This window comes from Symphalangus syndactylus, chromosome X (genome assembly GCF_028878055.3).
Source record: "Symphalangus syndactylus isolate Jambi chromosome X, NHGRI_mSymSyn1-v2.1_pri, whole genome shotgun sequence".
NCBI classification, from domain to species: domain Eukaryota; kingdom Metazoa; phylum Chordata; class Mammalia; order Primates; family Hylobatidae; genus Symphalangus; species Symphalangus syndactylus.
Window position 1 is genome coordinate 31,290,536 of NC_072447.2, and position 20,098 is coordinate 31,310,633.

A 20,098-nucleotide genomic window follows, 5' to 3' on the forward strand; every position below is an offset into this window, starting at 1 on the left:
TATTTTTGTCATTTTAAATAAAACTGCAGTGATCACCCTATTACCCTTGTGGTTCAATCTTTTCATAGACCCTTAATTATTCCGTTTTCACAAATTATAAAAGATGGATGTGTTGGGTTAAAAAGTTCACATATTTTAGAGGCAATTGATAGTGTTGCTAAATTGCTCCCTAGATCAATTTCCCCGGGTGGTGTAGGAGGGCACAGGAGGCATTTTAGCAAACTAACCTAAGTTAACATTTGTAAAGTGCTTGAATAATCCTGGGCACACTGAAAGGTCATATGTACATATTAAGTCAAATGAATTAAAAAAAAAGAATTGAGTTACTTCATCCTCACAACAACCCTGTAAAGTAGGTACTAATGCTTTTCCCATTTTATAGAAGAAGATGAGGCCAGAAGGGTAGGCAAAAGGTGACTGACTTAAATACCAAAGGCCTGAACTGCATCCCAGCTTCTTCACTCATCAAGCATATGACTAAGCAAATTATTCTTCCTGTCTGAGTTTATTGTCTCCTTTGTCAAATAGGGTTAACAGCACTTACACTACCTTGCGTACATCAAGGGAGTTAATGCTTGGGCCGGTACTTGAAAGCTGTAGACCAGCGATTCTCACCTCTGGCTGCACAGTGGAATCACCTGGGGAGCTTTAAAAATGACAGATGCCAGGGTCCTGACCCCAGAAATTCTGATGTAATTGGTCAGGGTCGTGGCCTGGGTATCAGGATTTTTTAAAGCTCCCAGGTGATTCTAATGTGCAGCCAGGGTTGAGACCCACTACTAGAGCCACCCACACTTGCCAGGGATTATTTCTGCATACAGCTAGGAAGCAACATTCAGTTCTTGTTCTCTGTTCTGAGCTGTCAGGAAATGGCCTGCTAGGGTCAGGCTGGAATCAAAGTTCTGTCTTAAACTCCAGAGTCAACTCAGTCTGCTAAGTTAGTTTGGGAAGCCATCAATTACCTGCTGTTTTACCCTCTGGTGTGGGTCCCTGGGCAGCGGGGCATCAACCTCAGCTGTGCTGGCAGGGCTGCTTTTCAATGGAGCCTGCTGTCACTGCTGCCGCCACTGCTGCTGCTGCTATTTTTCTAGAAGCCAAAGCAGATCCTCACATCAGAGCTTCAGCTCCCTGCTGCCTGTCAGTCACAGCTGCATGACTGAGACTGAGGGAACAGATGCCTGGCTGCCCGCCACTGGAGCTGGGTAGCAGATTTGCTGAGGTGTCTTCGGGGCCAGGCCAGCCTTCCAGTTCGCTGTGAAGGCTGGAGATGAATTTCTCTGGGCAGCCAAATGCAGTTCGAAATGAACGTGATCAATCAAGGGAATGAAAGCCTTGGTCAAGCGGCCCCAGCATGACAGAAAAGGCCAGCACCAGCCTCTGCCTTTCTCCTACGCTTGAGAAATTGGGAGAAGGTATATGTGTGTGCCATTTTGCTGAGGTCAAACACTACCCAGTGATTATGGGGGAAATGGTGGTATAGAGAAAGACAAGGAAAAAAAATGGAAAACTCTTATTTCAGGCAGGCCTACTAGGTGTCAGGCATTGTATGGGCACGTTAAATGCATAACCTCATTGAATCTGAGTGATAGAACCACAAGAATTAGACATGGTTATCTCCATTTTACAGATAAAGAAGCTGAGCCTTAGAGAGGAAGCCTCCTTGTGAGGTCACATCACTAGCAAATGACAAAAGCAGAATTCATGCTTTCACCTGCTGGCCTGCATAGCACTTATTTTTTGCATACCGCCCTGCTTCTCAAATTGGGAAGGGACATTTTTGATCCAGGCAGCTAGTTTTTTTGTGTAAGTTTCTTTGCCTCTCATTAAGATTGTTGCCATCAGGGCCCATCCTTGGCTCAACAGTGCAATATTGAAGGTTGCTTTTGTCATGGTCCAGCTTCTTCATTGAATTAATTTAGGCAATGTTAGCTGCTATAACAGACAAACCCCCAATTCTGAGGGGCCTAACACAATAGACATTTCTTTCTTGCTCACATAAAGTCCAGCTGGCCGTGTGAGAATGAAGGTTTTGCTCCATGCAGTCATGCAGAGATCCAGGTCCCTTCTGCCTGACGCTCTACCCTCCCCTAGAGCTTCAGTGTCATCCACTAGGTCCTCTGCCTCAGAAAGGCAGGTGGGGGAAGGAAGCATGGAGGATCCTGTAGGAGGTTCCACAACCCAGGTGAGGACACAGTACACCTTACTTCTGTCCACATTCCATTAGCCAGAACTCAGTCATATGTCAATGCCTAAGCCAAGGCAGGATGGGGAATGCATCTAGCTGTGTGCCACCCAATAACCAGCACCCACGTCTTGGTTGGGGGGGCTGCCCTAGGCTGCCAGCATCTGCTTGGTCCTTGGGTACAGATAGCTGGGATTGCCCAGGGACAGCCCATTGGCAAAATGGCTGATGGGTACATGGTGTAAACTCCCCCTTGTCCCCTGATGGAGACACTATCTCCAGAGCACTGCTGCAGGATTAAGTCAAAGTTTTATCTCCATGGGGTTTTCCCTGATGCACCCTTGCTTGGCCTCCTTCCCTTCTCAGTGCCACTTCTACAACCCTCAACTGGCTTTTAATACAGATTTACCCACACCAGAGGGTAAAGCAGCAGGTAATTGATGGCTTCCCAAGCTAACTAAGCAGACTGAGTTGACTCTGGAGTGTTACACAGAGATTTGATTCCAGCCTGACCCTAGTGGGCCATTTCCTGACAGCTCAGAGCAGAGAACGAGGACTGAATGTTGCTTCCTCAGCGGTATGCAGAAGAGAAGGAAAAGGATTTCAGTGAACATAGAGTAGTTCTGTTCACAACCATGTATGCCCCTGAAGTCTCTTCATTCTTGAGGCCTTACCTTCTTGATCTTACCCACACCCTCTCCAGAAACCCATCCTACACTTCATTTCAGTTCTCCTCTAATTGATAAATACCTTCTACCAAACGTCTGCCCATCGTGCATAGGTCAGGGCAGGAACACCAACGGTACCCAGCCATGGCTCTGCTGAAGGTCTCTATGGGGCCACCTCACACCCAAGTGGCACTTGGGCTAAAGACCATGGGCCTCTCACAAGACCTCTGGCCCACCTTCTGCTGGCCCTTCAGAGGCAGGAGTCAATAATGGGGAGGCTGCCAGCCCTTGGCTTATCTCTTCGTTTGACTAATGATGATGAATGTCAGTGTGTGACTCCAAAAGCCCGACTGCTTTTCCTGCAGTGTCTCCTCCTCGGTGTGTTTTCTTTCTTCCTTAGCTCTGCTAGCTTCAGACCCCAGGGAAATGATGAGTTTTACAGTGATGGACAGTAGGGATTTTTCACAGCTGCTAATTCTGAAATCCCAAGTCAGCAGGATCTGTGCTACCAAGACACATGATTTAGAGGCACTCCATTAAGACTGAAAATGTTCCCTTAGTATTTCCATAACCCTCTGTGATCAAGGACGCTTATACCTTTAAATTTCCTTCAGAGCAAATATGGCAAGGAAGGGCCCAGTTGATGTCAAATGAGCATTCTTTTGCTAGCTCCCTTTCCCAGGTGAAAGTGCTCCCAAATCCTTCCTCATTGGAACACGAGGAGGAGTGGTCAGGACTCAAACCTGTGTGCCTTTTCCATGACGCTTTTCAGAAACACGAGGGCCAGCCTGAGCAAAGTTTATCTGTGATGCTACTTTCAGTAGCTTCCAGGAGAACTATTTGCATTTTAGTGGGGAAGACCTTGGTCTAGAAAACACAGGGGGGGCTCATTACCTTGCCAAGAATGGAGAGAAACAGGGCAGTTGCTGAGGGGAGGCAGGCCTTGTGGCTTATGGCTGAACTAGGAGGCAAGCTGGCCCAGATGCCTGTCACCAGATTGTGAATGCAAAGGTCTGAGGCTTTTAAGCAAACTTCTCTTTTCTGCTCCCCTCCAATCAATCACTTGAACAAAAAATCCCTATCTCAGGCTCTGCTGCTGGGAAACGTAACCTGAGACCTACTTAGGGTTAGATTAATACCAGCTGTTTCAGTTTTCTCTTGCTGCCTTAACCTGCTACACTAGGCTTGTGAATTTGGGAAATAAGTAGAGAGAAACCTAAAATCAAGGGATGTCCTACCTACAGCTTATATGACCGAAAAAATATCAGGAGTTGGGGGAGAAGTTGCCCTGGATCTCAGCCAAGAGTGTGTTTGCTGTCAGTGTCTGGTCTCAACTCTACAGGCCTAATCCTCCAGAATGAAGGAGGAAAAGACATTTGGAACTCCATTAAGGGGTTACCTGCCGAGTGGGGGTTGCGAGGGCACAGGTGTAGGAGGATGCAATGTGGGTATGGGAATTGTTCTTTGGAGACGAAACTGTTAACTAAAAGTACTAAACCCCCAAAGTAGATGTAGCCACAGAGGAAGGCCATGGTTTATGTTTTTGGTAAATAGAGGAGACATCTAAGTGGAATAAATAAGCAAGGCCAAAAACCCAAGAACATTTTTTTAATGTAATATTCTGAAATGCACTCATGGCCTCACTTTGCACAGTAACACACTTACCTCCGGGGCTTTGTCTGACCATGTAACCTTGTTCATTTATGTGGTAGGGAGCTTTTCTGCCCAGCTAATCTTTCATTCTTCCAGTCTCCTGGTTTGAAATGCTCCATTCTGTCAAACCAAAACTGTAAAAAGAAGAAAAGCATAGAATAAAAAGCTGAGCTGAGATGCTTTTCCTTTCTTTGCTGATGACTGTGAATTATTGTGGTTGAATGATAACTCCCTCTGGGATAGATGGTAAGTGATGAATGGGAGCTGCAGTGCTAGACTGACATCTTGTGGAAGGGAGTTGGTTGCCAAGGCCATTAGGAGGTCCCTGTGGGTCCCTAGCCCCCTTGTCTTTAACTTTGCTACGCTATGGGCATAAAGGCATCTAACCACAGACAGGGGCTCTTGAAGTCTTTGGATAGGCCAGGTGCGGTGGCTCATGTCTGTAATCCCAGCACTTTGGGAGGCCAAGGCGGGTGGACCATGATGTCAGGAGATCGAGATCATCCTGGCCAACATGGTGAAACCCTGTCTCTACTAAAAATACAAAAATTAGCCAGGTGTGGTGGCATGTGCCTGTAGTCCCAGCTACTTTGGAGGCGGAGGCAGGAGAATTGCTTGAACCTGGGAGGTGGAGGTTGCATTGAGCTGAGATCATGCCAGCCTGGCAACAGAGCGAGACTCGGTCTCAAAAAAAAAAAAAAAAAAGTATTTGGATAATCCTGGTAGGTTAATTTCCATAAGGTTTAGTGCACAGTTGGCTCCCCTGTTCAGTCTTTCCTTGACTTGGTTTGCATACACCAAATCCAACCCTAAGAGATGACTCCACTCACATACTAATGAAACAGCATCACATTATGGAATGAAAAAACAGACCAGGTTTTTAATCTTAGTTTCATCACTTACTAGCTCTGTGAGCTTTGTCTGGCAGAACTGTATTTTCCAAAGGTGGCTGCAGTAGTAGCTTCTATCTTACATGTTCTTCTAGAACTTTGCCTTCCTCCATCAAAAGGTGGAATCTAATGCCCCTCCCTTTGGAGCTGGCTGGGTGGATTTGTGGCTATTTCCACAAATAGAATGTGGTGGGAAGTGATGTTGCATGACTTCAGAGGTTAGCTTCTAAAAGGATCATGCAACTTCTGCTAGATTCTTTTGAGACACTCACTCTTAGAATTCAGTCACCATGCTGTGAGAAAGCCTAAGCAGCCTGTGGAGTGGCCTAAGTGGAGAGAAACCAAGGACCCTGACCCACGATCCTGACTCAGCTCCTAATTGACAGCTGACACCAGCTTACCAACCATATGAGTGAACCATCTTGAAAGTAGATCTTCCACAGCCCAGTTGAGCTGCCCCAAATGATACCACTGAAAACAGAGACGATCCATCCCTGCTGAGTCCTTCCTGAATTGGATATTTGAGGGCATACATCAATTATTATTATTTTTAACAATAAACTTTAATAATGAGTTTTGGGGTGGTTTGTTGCACAGTAATAATAGGTAACTGCAACATTTGGGACCCAAGAGTCCCACATTTCAGAATACATTTTATAGATATTATCAGTAGATCTATAAGGATGTCTTTGTGCTATGGCTGTAGGGGAAAAAAAACCCTTGAAGCAACCAGAACACCAGGCAATTAGAAATGATTGCACATATTGTATATCCTGTTTGTACCTTAGACTGTGCAGTTATTGCAAAGAATCAATTAGCTCTATATTAATTGCCTTAGAGAGATGGCTATGATGTATTGTTAAGGTAGAAAACCATGTTACAGAGTAATTTATAATATGATCCAACTTTTGTAAAAATGGACAGCAATTAACTCCCTCTGTACATGTGTATATATGTTTGTAGGAGTGTGGAGAATTTCATAGAAAGACACATACCATGATGATAACATTAGACACATCAGCAATATAAGGGAGTGGGGCAGGCAGGAATCATGGTCACAGTGGTGATACTGAGGAGGGTCTTAGAGTAAAAATATTAAATTTATACATCTTTGGATTGTTTCACTTGGTACAATGACCATATCTTGTTTTTGAAATAAAGGAAGTGCAAGAAAGCAAAAGAAACTTTCCTACTAAGTTTAAGAAAGAAAGGAATAAAGGGCATGGAACTTGGAATCTGACAGATCTAGATTTGAATCCCAGATCTGCTATATACTAAGCGATCTTGAGCAAGCTACCTGACCTCCCTGGGCTTCTGTTTCCTCACCTGGAAAAAGGAAAAATAACAATGCCTACTTTGCAGTGTCATTGTGAGGATTAAAGGAGAACATCATTTTGTGTGATTACCCTCAAAATAAGCCTTAGTTCCGCATATCCAGTCTCGGTTGATGTTCCACCTGAAAAACATAGTCCAACAGACAAAAAAGAAAGAAATTAGCACTTCAGGCTTTGGTTCTCTCTCTCTCTCTCTCTCTCACACACACACACACACACGCACGCACACACACATGCACACACAGAAATGCCAAAAGAAAATTGTGGGGGCAAGTAAAATGTTACAACACTTCGTGGAAATCCTTTCGCCTACCACTTTTCCTGTCAGTAACCTCCACACAGATTATAGTGAGGATGATGATGCTAATGATGATGATGATTCATTCATCCTTGACTGTGTGCCAGAAACTTTGTGTTTTACATGTATTATCACATCTCAATGTCAAAAATAGGTAAGCAGAAGAGTGCCAGGATTGTTACCCAGGCAGTCTGGCTGCAAAACCAGCCTTCTTAACCATGCTGTCTCTTGCTGGCACCCTCAAATTCGCTTTCTCTACCTCTCAAATCCCCAATATTTCAATCAGAAATATTTTGAAATATATCTCCTTTCTCCCACTCAGTTCTTCCTTGCCTAAAAGTATACTGTCTTCATTCCAGGCTAGACATAGTACCTGGACTGCTCTTCATGATCATGAGCCATGTAGGGCTGCCCTAGACTAGAAGCCCTGGAGACTTCTGGCCCTGCTCCTCCCTCACCCCCCTAGGGGGAAGCATAAGGAGTCTTTAACATGGTCCTTCTCTCACTGTGACCTCTAAGGGAAATTATTGTGGACAAGTAGGTGAACAACATTTTCTGTCTCAGGCTATGGTAGGTTGCAAGGATGGTCACAAATTCTTCCCTTCCCCGTATCCACACTCTTGCAATGTTTGTGGAGCTGGTCTGTGAAGGGGTGGGTTGCCCCTCCACACCTGTGGGTGTTTCTTGTTAGGTGGAACGAGAGACTTGGAAAAGAAAAAGACGCAAAGTATAGAGAAAGAAATAAGGGGGCCCAGGGGACCAGCGTTCAGCATATGGAGGATCCCGCCGGCCTCTGAGATCCCTTAGTATTTATTGATCATTCTTGGGTGTTTCTCGGAGAGGGGGATGTGGCAGGGTCATAGGATAATAGTGGAGAGAAGGTCAGCAGATAAACACGTGAACGAAGGTCTCTGCATCATAAACAAGGTAAAGAATTAAGTGCTGTGCTTTAGATACGCATACACATAAACATCTCAATGCCTTAAAGAGCAGTATTGCTGCCCACATGTCCCACCTCCAGCCCTAAGGCGGTTTTCCCCTATCTCAGTAGATGGAACATACAATTGGGTTTTATACCGAGACGTTCCATTGCCCAGGGACGGGCAGGAGACAGATGCCTTCCTCTTGTCTCAACTGCAAAGAGGCGTTCCTTCCTCTTATACTAATCCTCCTCAGCACAGACCCTTTACAGGTGTCGGGCTGGGGGACGGTCAGGTATTTCCCTTCCCACGAGGCCATATTTCAGACTATCACATGGGGAGAAACCTTGGACAATACCTGGCTTTCCTAGGCAGAGGTCCCTGCGGCCTTCCGCAGTGTTTTGTGTCCCTGGGTACTTGAGATTAGGGAGTGGTGATGACTCTTAACGAGCATGCTGCCTTCAAGTATTTGTTTAACAAAGCACATCTTGCACAGCCCTTAATCCATTTAACCCTGAGTTGACACAGCACATATTTCAGAGAGCACAGGGTTGGGGGTGAGGTTATAGATTAACAGCATCTCAAGACAGAAGAATTTTTCTTAGTACAGAACAAAATGAAGTCTCCTATGTCTACTTCTTTCTACGCAGACACAGTAACAATCTGATCTCTCTTTCTTTTCCCCACAGTCTGGCCATGTGACTTGATTCAGTCAATGGGACAATAGCAATCATGACATAAGGAGACTCGAAAGGTGCCTGCATAATGGGGCTTGCTACTGCAGGACCCTTCCACTATGTGACCAAGCCTGGGCTAGCCTGCTGGAGAATGCAAGACCACACGGAAGAGAACCAAGGAGCCCCAGCTGACTAGCAGCTGACTGGTGATGCATAGCAGGCCCAGCAATCTGCTGAGCCTGGCCTAGCTCAGAAACACTGCACAGCTGAATCCAATTCAAATTGCCATCTATAGACTCATGTGCTCAATAGTGGTTGATCCATAGTTAGCTTTATGTAAAGCATTCAGGACATACAAATAGGTACTCAAGAAATATGAGTTTTCTTCTTCCCCTTTCCCTTGCTCCATAATCACTCTCTCTCTTAAACTGATAAAGGTAAGGGCATTCAAGTAAAGCTACACAGTTAGCCAATTCAAGTAGGGCCTGTGACTTTTTGTTCACATGGGTATTTTCTTGGCCAGCACAAGTTGTGCTTGAACTGACTGCCTCTTTCTGTCTGTGGCTGAGCATATTTTCCCAAAAATGGCCATAATATTTCCAGTTTCACATGCTCTTCCAGAACCTTGCTATTCCCCTATCAACAGGAGGAGTCTATGTTGTTTCCCCCTGAATATCGGGTGGGACTTTGCTACAGCCTCAAGGAATAGAATACAGTGTTATTTGTGATTAGTAATAATAGACTTCAAAGGCTAGGTCATAAAAGGCAAAACATCTTCTACCTAGTGTGCTCCATCTGTCTGTCTGTCTGTCTATCTATCTATCTATCTATCATCTATCTATCTATCTATCTATCTTAGGACAGGCTCCGTTGAAGTCCTGAGCTGCCCATGTAAGAAGTCTGGCTACCGTGTGGCTGACATGTTGGAGAAGCCACATGGAGAGACCTTACAGAAGTAGAGAGAGATGCCTGCGGAGCCCCAGTTTTTCAGCCCAGGCACTGGAAATTTGACCGAATAAGGTTGCAAGATGTACAGCCCCAGCACCACTCTAACTGCAACCACCTCTCTGGAGCAACAGGTAACTTTACCATGATAGTTTCAGATATAGTCTCCATGCCCTATGCAGTTGGCAGCTTTTTTCCTTATGTGCATAATCCACTGGTTGAGAACTCAAGGCTGCTGCTGGCCAAGGGGACAGTGAGCATGACAGCCAGTCATTAGTAAACAATAGAAGTACAGTCAGAACTCACAGAGTCAGAAAATTAGGAAGGGAGTGCTGAATTAGGGAAAATCAGAAATAAAATTATTTTTGGCCATTTTAAAATGGAATGCTATTTTGCGTCTTTCGAATAGTCACACTAAGAAAGACATGCAGCCCAGTGACTGGCATCGCAAGGGCATTTGACGTGAAACAAGAATAGTTAACACTGAGCGAGCACCTACTATGTACCAGTATTTTATGTATGAGTATTTTAATCATCACACACCACCATATGGGAGGTACTATTATTACCTCATTTCAAAAAATCTGCCAAGCATCACACAAGTAATAAATGGCACAGTTGAAATTTGAATCTGGCAGACTGGCTGTGGAGTCCATGATTTTAATCAGCAAACTATACAGTTTCTTGATAATTGTTAAATAAACCAATGTTTCCAAATTAACTTCTAAGAAAAATAACATTTTAAGCAAGTGGTTTATAAGCAAATGTGGATATCTTGGGAGACTATAATGGGAATTCTGGTGAAAAATGTTCAAAGGAAGAATGTTCCTTGAAGGAGGTTCTGCCTTCAGAGAACTTACTAGGGAAAATTTGAATCCTATTCACAAAATTGTAAAAACAGGAATTATGAACCAAATACTCTATTCTACACACAGCCGATGCTGGATTTATGTTTTATCTGCTTTAGTAAGTATGAGGAAAACTTCATATGCCTATTATTAATAATTAACAATAAAAACCTGTATGAAATATGAAGAAATGATACACTTATTCACCACCTTGTATCCCAAAATTATATATAATTATTGTCAATTAAAAATAAAATTAAACCAAAAAAACTTCTCAATAAAAGTTGTAGAATAAGTATATGAAGAGTAAAGCAATACCAGTGACCTAAAGTTTATTAGACCCATGGATCAAGTTACAAAATTTTGCTACAAGCCAGCATATGTGCTGTATGAGGCATTCCTTCTAAAATAATTCCAGAATCTGATCCCTTCTCACGACCACCACTGATACTTCTCTAGTCTAAGCAGCATCTTCTCTCCCCTGGACCTTACAACAGCCTCCTAACCAGGCTTCCAGCTTCCACTCTTGTAATTCTACAATCCATCCTCCACCCTACAGCCAGAGTGAACTGTAAAAGATGGAGATCAGAGAACTCTAAAAGATGGAGATGAGATGATGTCATTCTTCTGTTTAAAGCCCTCCAGTGGTTTCTTACTGAACTTTGCTCACCTTTCTGATTTCCCCTCTGGCCGCATTTTCCCTCTTTCACCAGTCCAGCCACACTGGCCTTTATGGTATTTCTTGAAAACACACCTAACAGGGTTTGACTTGCAATTTCCTTTGCCATAAGGCCTTCACGTAACTGGCTCCTTCCTTTCATTTGGATCTCCGCAAACAGGTCACCTCTTTAGAGAGGTCTTCCCCAAATATGTTACCCATAGTACTTCTTCATCACCTCATCCTCTCTGTTTCTTTTAATGTACATGTTATAATCTGTATTATCATAGCCATCTATTTGTTTTCTTCTTTACTTTCTGTCTTCCCCATATCAGTTAGTCTTCCCTTCATCAGTTTTATTGTGTAACAGACTACCCCAAAACTTAATGGCCTAAATAATCACTTACTCAATTACTTATGATTGTGTGGGTTGCCAGTTTGGTCTAGGCTCAGCTGAGTGTTTCTTCTGCTTGGGCGAGGGTTGGCTGATTTGGGCTGGGCCTGCTCATGCACGTGCTGTCAGCAGAAGGATCGGCTACAGCTGGTTGTTTTATAATGGTCTTCGTTGGGAAGGCTGGAGTACTGGGGCCTTTCTCCACATGTTCTTGCATCCTCTAGCAAGTCAGCCCAGGTTTGTTCACATGTCAGTTGTAGTGTTCCAACAGCTTGAGAGTGGGAGATTTTGGGCTTCTTGAACTCTAAGCTAGGAATTGCAGTGTTACTTCCGTTGCATTGGATTGGTCAAACAAGTCACTAGACCAGCCCAGATTCAAGGAATACAGAAATGGGGTCTTCCTCTTGAAGAGAGAATTTGCAAAGCATGGCAGCCAGTATTGCATTTTATCATGCCCCCATTGGATTGTAACTCCGCGAGAGCAGAACTTTGGCCCTGGTCCATGGACTGGTGTTTGGAAAGTATTGCTCAAAAGCCCAGAACTGTGCTACATTCTGGTCAATCCCATATTCAGTCCTCGCTTGGGCTTAAGTTATTCAAGATGTGGCAATTCTGCCTTTCACATTAACCCACTCTGGAATGCAACCACCAACTGAGAAACTGTCGCTTTAGAGAAAAATTACCCAAGTTGGAATGGAGAGAGGAGAGGGGGTAATATGAGAAACTTTAAATTGAAGAGTGAGGCTGAAAATCTGTCACGTTCTATAAGATAAAAATCTTCTCAAAAGGGCACATCTGCCAAGACTGCATTTTCACAGGCAGTCTTGACTGGAAACAAGGTCAGCATGAAGCGAGTGTCCTCTCTTCCAGCCAGGCCTTGGGAGGGAGTGGAGGGATTTTGATGAGGACTAAATTGGATCCCCCAAAGGTGGGGCTCTGTGTCCTATCTAAAGAAAAAAAAATCTTCTTAAATTGGCTAGAAATGCTAGCAAGGGCAACCTCATCCTTGCTGTGGAATTAGAATTAAGTTACATAGGATTTTCTCCCTCCTCACACCTGAACTGTTTCAGAGTATACTCCATCAAAATATACATATTTCAGAAGGAAGTCATTAAATTAGTCAGCCCATCAATAAGTATTTAGAGCTGACCTACCATATTTGCAGTGCTGTGCTGAATATCTTGAGGACACCCCAAAGTGGGAGATTCTGCTTCAGAGAACTTAGTAGGGACACACAGTCCCTGAAGGTGCTAACAGTGGACACTGTCTCCTGGCAGCATTCCTTGCAGCTGGGGCAATGAGTCTTTCATTGAGGGAGGATTTGGGAGTACAGTTTCACGTCTATCACAACTATCCTTTATTGAGCAATTCAAATGTGTGGACATTCTGCTCAGAGCTTTGTGTTATTATGCAATTGAGTTTTTATGACAACCCTCTCTTGAGGTGAGTGCCGTTAGTATCACATTTTATCAATGAAAACTGAAACCCAAAGTTATAGGACTAATTGGTGGTCAAGCCAAGATTTCAACTCACATTTGTCTAACTCCAGCTAGAACACTATGCTAGCCTTCCAGTATAAGATTACCAGTAGTAAACATAATCAGTAGCATTTATTGTGTTCTTATCACCAGGCTTTACAGTATTATTTTATTTAATCCCCACCATAGCCTTAGGAGATAAAGTTATTATGTCCGTTTCACATATGGAAACACAGAAGCACAGGGAGATTAAGTTCATGCCCAAGGTCACAAAGCAGGTCAAGGTGGCCCTGGATTTTCTCATAATTTTAGTAACTGATGGTGACCCTCCTGTACCTTCTTGTTCTGGGTGCTGACCTGATTCAGTGGTAGGAGAGCTGCCATTGTTCCACCCACCCACAAGTACCTAAGACACATTAAAATGGGAACCATGTATAATGGATGTTGGAGACTCAGAAGCAGGGAGGGTAGGAGGAGGGTGAGGGATTAAAAAAACTACATATTGGGTACAACGTACACTACTCAGTTGACAGGTGCACTAAAATCTCAGACTTTACCACTATACAATTCATCCATGTGACCAAAAATTAGTTATATCTCAAAAGCTATTGAAGTAAAAAAAACTAAAACAATGGGAACCATGGCTTTTTCCGAAAAACCTTGCCACTGACCCCGATCCCACTCCTGGTGGGCCTATCATGGATTTTATTCCTCTTGCTGCCCTAAATCCCCTCCCTGCCGGAATCTTTACAAGTCTTTTCTTTTGCTTTTTCATTATGGGAGGACGGCTCTGCAGAAATCTCTTCCTTCCCTCTTTGTCTGTCATGTTTTCCCCTTCTAAGCAGGCTGCAGGGACCAGGGCACACAGCCAAGAAGAGGGAAGGAAACCTTCAAATCCAGGCTGCAGAATGGGCCCTCCTTAGAAGCTCCTGAGAAAAGAGATCTTGAGCAGCTGACACAGAGGAATGTGCCCGGAATGCAGCAGACTCCTGTCAGCTTTATTTCAGGCAAATTAAAGCTGACTGCAGAAGGGGCCAAAGAAACCCAGCCCTTCACACTCTTCTTGGACATAACACCCAGCTTCTATCTTGGAAGATTCCAACTGGACAGGCTCCAGAAATTACTGCAACTAATGCTTTCATTCTACATAGGATGCGACAGAAGCTCAGAGAGCTCAGTGGCTAGTCCAAGGTCACATGGTCCTTTAGTGACAAAGCCAGGCCTACAGAACCCAAGTCACTTTTCTTTCCAACCACCTTTCAGCAGGGCTTCCTGCTTTGAGACCTTTGGGGACCACCTTCACAATTTTGGCCACATCCATAAATCATCTGTGCCAATAATTGCTTAAGATTTTCTCAAAATTGACTAATGTTTTAAATAGAAATTATTGAAAAAAGGAAGCTTTCCATCACCAGTTTGTCCTGGTTTTATATTTTTTCTAATAACTATACAAAATATAAAATTATATCATTTTGTACCCCACAAGCAGTATGCCTTTCACTTTTCTCGGAAACCAGGTCTCAGAAGTAACCACAATGAGGTATAAGCGTCGCTGAGTTCAAGTTTCTTCTTGGTTACTTCCCAGCTGCAATGTCATGGGCAAGTCACTTCACCTTTCTGAGCCTGTTTTCTTAGCTGTGAAATGAGAGTGAATACTAATTCTCACTTCTGCACTTCTTACAGGGTTGTCATGAGAACCAAACATGGGAATATACTTGAAAGAGCTTTATTCATTTAGAGAAGCTAGACCAATGGAAATTTTCATTATTACTCCTCTTAGGAGCTTCACTGTTTTCCCATTTACAGTAGAAATATTTCTTCGGTTGCCCACTTTCCAAGAGATATGAAGGTCTCCTGGTGCTGGTCCCACTCTTTTTGAGGACAGAGTGTCTCTGAGCAAATCCCTTAGTTTCACATGCTTATCTGTCCTGTGGGGTTTCTACTCCTCTTTAGTACTCGAGGACATGCCCAGCCAGATGATGAGTGAAGGTCTGGTTTTACACGGTTTGATGAACAGACTTTCCTAAACACCATGTCCAAAGTCTTCAAAGTTAGTGAGAAAAATATCCTAGGAAAGGCTCAGCTGTCATATCCAGCCCTGGCTAGCTCTGGACAGAGGAAAGGAAAATGCTGACCTATAGCTAAGAAATCTGGAAATCTGATCTGAATTTCCAGTTATAAAGTATTGAAAGGAGTGTCAGTTTGTAGGCCTTGTCCACTGGAACTAAAATTTAAGGGTAAATTTCACCAGAGATAATTCATTTTCTGATTTTTTTTTATTATTATCCAGTCTTTGTGTTTAAAGATCTTGAAGAAAGAGCTTGTTTGGGCTTTTAGATTTATAATGGATTGTCATCAGGGATATGTGTGTGTACCATTCATAGCACTTATGTGCCAGGCACTATTCTGGAATTTTACAAATATTAACTCATGTAATTGTCTCACCAACCTGTGAAGCAGGTACTATTAGTAGCCTCATTTTATAGACGAGGAAACTTAGGCACAGAGTAATTAAGTGGCTAGCCCAAGGTCAAACAGCTAGTATTGGGCAGATCTGACATTAAAACCCAGACAATATAACTCCAGGATATCTTTTTAACTACTCTACTATGTTATGAAATATAAACATACTGAAAGTCTAAATTCCATCTTTCAAGGCCTAATTTCAAAGGTTCCTGCTGCTTGAAGAATTTCCTAATCTAACACAAGAGAAAACTTCCTTAAACTCCAATTGTGCATTCTCTGTATCTCTCTAAAGGCATATGCCACTTTCTTTTCTTTCTTTTTTTTTTTTTTAAGACAGAGTCTCGCTCTGTTGCCCAGGCTGGAGTGCAGTGGCGTGATCTCAGCTCACTGTAACCTCTGCCTCCTGGGTTCAAGCAATTCTCTTGCCTCAGCCTCCTGAGTACCTGGGATTACAGGGGCCTGCCACCACACCCAGCAAATTTTTTTGTATTTTTAGTAGAGATGGGGTTTCGCCATGTTGCCCAGGCTGGTTTTGAACTACTGAGCTCAGGCAATCCACCCGCCTGGGCCTCCCAAAGTGCTGTGATTACAGGCATGAGCCACCGCACCCAGTGGCACACGTTACTTTCTAGCTTGCTTTAGAATGATTTTTATTTGTCTTATTTTCCTCTCTCCTCTCTCTCTCTCTCTCTCTCTCTGTGTGTCTCTGTGGTGTGTGTGTATGTCTGTGTGTCTGTGTGTGTCTGTGTCTGTGTGTGTGTATTCCTTAATAGTTATTAGTGCCCTTCACAAAATATTTCTGGCTCTCCACTTCCAGGTGTAGAGTAGAATTGCATTTCCTTGTCCCCTCCTTTGCTATGGCATGGCCACAGACAATATTTAAGAGAGTGGCTGGTCTATCTGCCCAGGTCCCTAACAGAACATGAAGGGAAGAGTCATGTCAAGCTATGGTGGACAGATATTGTGTGCAAGATATAAATGTTTTCTTGTTGTAAGAGATATTTGTTGTTCAAATATTGGGGCTATTTGTTACCACAGCAAAACCTAACCTACACTGACTGATGTAGTCTAGTTGGTCCCCAGTTTTAGTCATCAGTATGCAGTATGGGAGATGGACAACTTCTTAAGAACTACATAGTTTGGCTTTTGGAAGGGAAAAAATTTAACGAGGGATGGAGGTGGACCTTAACACGAATATATAAAAGGTATCCATATTGGAAAGGAAGAAATAGAGTTCATTCTACTTACAGAAGATGTTATTATGTGGAAAATCCTAAAGAATCTACAAGAAAGCTCCTAGAAATAATAAGTCAGTTTAGCAAGTTACAGGACACAAGACAAATACACAAAAATTTACCATATTTCTATATACTAGCAATAAACAATTGGAATTCACAATTTTACAGTAGCACCTCCAAAAAGTGAAACATTTAAGTGTTAGTCTTTCAAAATATGTATAGGATCTTTATGCTAAAGGCTACAACACACTGAAGAGATAAACCAAGGAAGGTCTAAACAAATGGGAACATATACCATGTTCATCCATCAGAAAATTCAATATTGTTCTCCACAAATTGATCTATAAATTCAATGCAGTCCTAATCAAAATTCCAGCAGGATTTTTTTGGGGGGTAGATATGTATAAACTGATTCTAAAATTTACATGGAAAAGGAAATGGACTAAAATAGCCAAAATAACTTTGAAAAAGAGCAGAGAAGTAACACTATTTAATTTCAATACTTACTATAAAGCCACATTAATCAACATAGTATGGTATTGGTGAAAGACAGAAACATAGATCAATGAGAAAGAACAGAAAGTCCAGAAGCTAACCTACTCAAATATGGTCCATTGATTTTCATTAAAGTTGCAAAGGCTATATGCAGTGGAGAAATAATAATATTTTAAATAAACGGTGCTGGAACAATTGGACATCCATATGCAAAAAGATGAACCTTAACCCAACTTCACAACTTATACAAAAATTAACCTCAAATGGATCATAGACATAAATATAAAAACCAGTAAGCTATAAAGCTTTTAGGAAAACAGAGGAGGAAGTCTTTGTGACCCAAGGAGTCCTTAGACATGACACAAAAAACATGATCCATAAAAGAAAAAATTGATAATAAATTAGATTTTATCAAAATTAAAAATGTCTGCTCTTCAAAGGACATTGTTAAGAGAATGAAAAGACAAGCAGATTGAAAGAAAATACTTACAAATCACAATTCTGACAAAGAACTGATATCCCAAATATACAAAGAACTCTCCAAATTCAGCAATAAGAAAAATGGGCAAATGATTTGAACAAACATATCATCAAAGAAGATATGTGAATGATAAACAGGTATATTAAAAGAAGCTCGCCATCATTAGTCATTGGGGAAATAAAAGTTAAAACCACAATGAAATACCACTTCACACTTATTATAATAACTACAATTTTTTAAAAGCAACAATATCAAATGTTGACAAAGATGTACAACAATTGGAGCTCTCATACATTGCTAGTGGGAATGTAAAATGATAAAAACACTTTGGAAAACTGTTAGTGTCTTATAGAGTTAAACCCACATTTACCAGCAATCCTACTTATAAGTGTTTGCCTGATAAATGAAAACATATATTCATATAAAAACCTGCACATGAATTTTATAGCAACCTTATTCATAATTGCCCAAAACAAGGCATAACATATATGGCGGGGAATACTCAGCAATAAAACAAAATGAAATATTGATACCTGCAACAACATGGATTATTCTTAAAGGCCTTCTGCTAAGTGAAAGAAGTCAGGCCCCAAAGGCAACATACTGTATGATTCCATTTATGTGACATGTGGAAAAAGGTAAAACAACAGATCAGCACTGAAGAACGCATCGGTGGTTGCAGGGTTTAAGTGTGGGACAAGGAGTTGATTACAAAGGGGGCACCTCAAGGGAATTTTTTGGTGTGATAGAACTGTGTCTTGATTATGGTGGTGCTTACAGAAGTGTATCATTTGTTCAAGCTGATAGGACTGTATGCTACAAAGAGTGAACTTTACTGCATGCAAATTAGAAAATAGATAAATAGAAACAACAAATGCATATATTATGTGAGCTTGGTACACCTGCTAATTTTTTTGAAATCTCTCTCTCTCATTTTGAGTATTTAAATCACTCTGGAATCAGTGCCTGTCAGAGATAGATTCTGCCTCCTACGGCCGATGTGTGTGTGTGTGTGTGTGCGTGAGCGTGCGTGTGTGTGTGTGTGTGAGCGTGCGTGTGTGTGTGTGTGTGAGCGTGCGTGTGTGTTTTCTGTCTCTTTAACTCAAGTTTCCAAGAGAGTGGAAATCATCCATGCTCAAGTAATTATTTCATCTCCATCTCTGCATGAGTCACCATTTTGTTAACAGGAGACAGGAAAAGTCTCTGGAGGCATGTTAGCATGAAGTGCTTATCCTGCCTCAGACTGCAGTGCCAATCTCTCATTTGGTTTCCCACTAAGTATGCCTACTATTGTATCAATTTGCCTCCTCCCAATAATCTGTTGGGTGGAGTAGTCAACTGGCCCTGCTACATGTCCTGGTGTCCACAGATCCACAGATGAGAAGGAGGAGGACAGGAAAAAAGGGTGGCCTGGTCCAGTGTCCCATGAGGTGAATGGGGGAGCAATTCTCCCTTATATTTTTTTGAAACTTTAAAATTTTTGGTCTAACATTTAGTTTACACAGTAAAAGGCATAAAGTGTACAAACTCTTAAGTGTTTTACTTGATATGGTTTTGTATATACCCAAATAACCACTACCCACATGAAGATATAGAACCACTTTCGGCACCCCAGATGGTTCTTCGTGCCTCTTTTCACTCAGTAACTATCTCCCACTCCTTCCCAGAGGTAACCACTCTTCTGCCTTCTATCACCATAGAATAATTTTGCCTGTTCTCAAACGTCATGTAAGTGGTATTACACAGTGTGTACTCTTTGTGAGCATGGCTTCTTCTGCTTAACATAACACCTGTCAGATTCATCCATGTTGTACGTATCAGAATTTTATCTGTGTAGTATTCTATTGCATGAATATTCAATAATTCTTTACCCACTGTGAACGTTTGAGTTTTTGGCTATTATAAACAAAGCTGCTATGAACATTTTGTGCATGTCCTTTGGTGGGCATATGCATGCATTTCTCTTGAGTTTATAGATAGGAGAGGGATTTTTGGGTTACAGGAGATGCATATGTTTAGCTTTTAGTAGACATTACCAAACAATCTTCTAAAGCAATTGTATCATTTTGTGTTCCCACCAGCAATATATGAGAGCTCTTGTTGCTTCACACCTTGTCAGCACTTGGTATTGTCAATGTTCTTAGTTTTAGCCATTGTGGTGGCTTTGTGATTGTATCTTATCATGGTTTTAATTTTCCCCTTGAAATGTACATGTGTACCCTTACTGTTGTCCCAAGGAGGAGAATTTCTGATTGGTTTGAGGGATGTGGAGTGGGAGTGGCAATGGCAGGTGATGGGATGGTGGGAGAAGCACTTTCATTAGGAGGGAGGGCTTGTGAATTGTCCCAGCATTGCAGTCCAAAAGGGGGTAGCATCCATGTGCCTATTTCCCTAAAGGCTGTTCCCTCAGAGGGCTGGCTCATTATTAACAGGCATACTCATTTCTCCAGGAGGCTGTGCTTGAGTTATGACA